Source organism: Plodia interpunctella, chromosome 9 (genome assembly GCF_027563975.2).
Source record: "Plodia interpunctella isolate USDA-ARS_2022_Savannah chromosome 9, ilPloInte3.2, whole genome shotgun sequence".
In the NCBI taxonomy this organism is placed as follows: Eukaryota; Metazoa; Arthropoda; class Insecta; order Lepidoptera; family Pyralidae; genus Plodia; species Plodia interpunctella.
The window spans coordinates 5,744,082-5,747,898 of NC_071302.1; the positions used below are offsets into that span (position 1 = coordinate 5,744,082).

The 3,817-nt window shown below is 32.4% G+C and overlaps 1 non-coding gene across 1 annotated transcript; it reads right to left on the reverse strand.

The window, feature by feature from the left end:
- Positions 1 to 1,951: 1,951 nt before the first annotated feature.
- On the reverse strand, positions 1,952 to 2,023 carry TRNAE-UUC (transfer RNA glutamic acid (anticodon UUC)). Its single transcript has one exon. It is a non-coding gene; the product is annotated as a tRNA-Glu (tRNA).
- Between the last annotated feature and the right edge of the window lie 1,794 nt (positions 2,024 to 3,817).

Sequence of the window (3,817 nt, forward strand, 5' to 3'; positions counted from 1 at the left end):
GCAAATGGATAACAAAAAAATACTATCTGTAGCTAATTTGATAAATTGCCCTACATTCGATATTGCAACTCATCAGGCAATATTTTGAACTATTACCTGTACTAATAGTCTAATACTACCATTCTTAAATTTCAGCACTTCGAAAATTGACTAATTAGTGTTTGCGAGACCTAGGCGGCGCTAGGGGTGTCAGGCACGGGTTTTTAGGAAGTGTCACCGGGTCGACCCTGATACCAAGTAATTATCTACCAGCTAAGTATCTAAGTATAGGTACTAAGTTACTAAGCAATTAGCCTTGCTGCGTTTGGATTACAAAACAAGGACAGATTTTGGTCCTCTATGTAAAGATATTTCTCCCACTTAATAACATCAACAAGAGCATAACTCTTAGACAGATAATGAGACAGACAGACTAATGAGAAAATCTAAATATTCTTTCGATTAAGCTAGGTAAATTTCATTTCATGGACTCCTTTATATCATTATCATTAAATCATTATCATTATTCAAAAAAATATTAACAATAAAACACTTTTGCTTATTACTAATATTAAAAGCAAAATAAACATTAAAAATCTTTCTTTATACTCAGTAATGTAATTTTATTATAAAATATTCTCAACAATAGTGTATTTATTAGGAAGCTGCCACCATCACAAGTTTGACATTGCAACACGCGAGTTTGGCTGCGGCTACGATAAAACGTTTTAGCTACAGAAAGTAAATGAAAAATCCTAATTAAGGTAATTAGGTCCTAATGTTTACGTAAAAATCTGTCAACGTTATGCGGTACTTTTTTCTTAGCATAACCAATAATTATTTAGTTTTTTCATCTAATTTCAGGGCATGGGAACAAATTGAGCTGAATTTATATAATCGTTGGTAAGTATTCTTAGCAATGCGGTCAGCGGTTGGCGCTCGGTCAACGGGGCAGATTACGATTGTTTTGTATTGCAATACAACTGGTTATATTGCTACTACAAGTATTACAGAATAGTAAACTACAGTGACAGTTTGTAAACATATTCACTGAATGAATACCAATTATATTTTTATCATAACTTTAAAAAAAATCAGATACGTCCTATATTCACTTTTGTGACATGAGTGATTAGATTTTATATACTGCCTACTTACTTCTTTTTATTTAATAGTCTACTGAACAATTATAAACTACTTAATTCATAAGTAATATTTTATTGTTGTATAGTTTATACTCGTAATATGTCGGTATAGATATATATACAAGACGTATATATTCTAACTTTACTTTATGAAATCTCTAGGAAACCGCCATTCACTGCTTATCACTATAATCTACTGATAGCATTGGTATATGTACTAATTTGATAACAACTTTAATAAATATTGCATTGCATTGTTAGGTATGTATGCAAATGAAATAAATAATATTGTTTTTTGAATAACCTATGGAACTCGATTTGATGTGCACGAAAATATAACCTACATACAACATATACACACCCCTCACAGAAAAAATATCTCATAACATATATTTAGTCATAAATACCAGTGAATAAGTAAAAGTAACTGAAATGAAAAGTATTGAAACAATATTGTAACTTCCAATCATTTCATCAATTTTCTTACGAGTAGTCTGGTTATCAATCTATAACTCAACAACGACAGCGTTTTTACAATCACTTCATCCGCGGAGAAGAACTACATACGCAATAGATTTTAATACTACAATATTCCACATTGTAATGATTTGATTTCTTTACAGTTTTATGTTTTTTTCATGTCACAATTTCATGTCGAGTGTATCCAAATGTTATGTTAGTATTTGGCCCCAGAAAAAAGTGTGTCACCCGCCTACACTCCATTTCGGACGAAATGAAACGAAACTAGTACTTATGTAATGTTGACTTCCTAATAATTGTAAAATATAATAAACAGTTTTGATAAAAATATGTATGAAAAAAAAAACTTCCCGTACCGGGAATCGAACCCGAGCCTCCTGGGTGAAAGCCAGGTATCCTAGCCACTAGACCATACGGGAGAATACAGTCTGGCTTTAAAAACTGGAACACAATCTCGAGTTAACAACAGTTGAATAAACAAGTTATCAAAATATGATAATTTGGTTATTTCAGATTTTTTCCCAATATTATTTATTGACATGAATCTGTGTAGTCTTAATGCATCTGCATATTGAGGCGAATTTATTTTCATAATCTTCCTAGTAGGTATACCAAATTATTTTAATGCCATTTAGAATACAACATTCGTAAGTAACAACACAAATAGGTATGAATATACATATTTACCAAAAAAATAAAGTCGTTTGCAGCCAATGGTTTTGGATGTTTGATATGACGTTTTATAAAAGAAATGTTTCATAAAAGGGCTGTCTATTTAACTAAAGGTCTATTTTAACCAGTTCCCTGCATCGTACACTTCAAGAATGCAGAAATCTTAGCAAAATATCCTTGGGACGTCATACTTTAGACAACTTGATATTTATGCAACAGCCATGTACCTATTGCACAAAGAAATAATGAAATAATACTTAGCTATTTCTGAAGTTAGAACAATTGCTAACTATAATAGTAGCCAGACTTTGGCGGCTGGTACCGGAGGTCGCAACTTACAAGTATTCTAAGGACGCACATGAAGTGCCTAAGTAAGTAACATAGTTACTGAAGTTTCTTCCGTCAATGTTATTTTGATAAAAATATAGTTTGATAAACCTCCATAAATAAATTTCGCTGCGTATCCTATATAGTCTTTTGTGCTAATCTGAAACTGAAATAAAAACATACGTAAAGTAAATGAGTATTTTAACTTTTAACGACTTGTCTATCTATACTACATAGTAAGAGAGTATTAAACCTTTGTACGTAATCGAGATCGTGACACAACTATAGATACAATTACTCCGTATCGTTTAAAATCACACGAAAAAGCCAGTGAATGAGTATCTTTTTGTTCCATAGACATCTAGAGTGAGTAGATATCTCAAGGTGGGAAATTGCGAACGCTTCCCGCGGTGGAAGAATGCCATCTCTAGACAATTACAAAAATGTTAAACTGAGTGAATGATTGAACAAAGTTATTCAAGCGTACATTATATTTTCCGTTCTTTGAACTACGTAGTTACTGGCATTTATTATGGTTTGTTTACATCGATGTACTTATGTTAATATCTAATCTACATTTGATTAGGTTTTTAGTAAAAATGCATTTCATTTAAAGTAGAAATAAGTTTCATAATAATAATTAAGTTTAGAGTATAAATTCTTATTTCTACTCTAATTAAACTGCATCTAAATAGTCCTACAATCTTCTTCTTCTTCCTAGTTCTGGATGGTCGAAGTAGAGCCCTTTGCCCAACAATAGGTGGTGTCCTAGTCCAGGCTAATATAAAAAAAAATAAACTGGCACATTATAACTAACTTTAAAGCGGTGGTGGTGTATTGTTAAAACACCGGCCTGTGAACCTAAAGGTTTGAATCCTAAACGTGCCTGCCACATGAGTTTGTATACAAATCTAACTTATATATTATAGTCGTTTTCATCGACCATTTTATGTCTAGTGAAAGAAAACATCGCAAAGAAACCTGCACCCTGGTTGATTTTCAACTAGTGTGTGATATGGAGAAGACAGTGGCAAACCACTCCATTAATAGTGCCAAGAAAGTTGTGTGTTTTGATACCACGTAATGACCACGACCGTCACCCATGAGGAATACGAATATAAATGAGATTACTATGAAGAATATAACTAACTTGTTTATTTTTTTATTCTTGACTCGGAAGTCGCAGTAAATGCCACGGATGCCTGAGAGCGGTC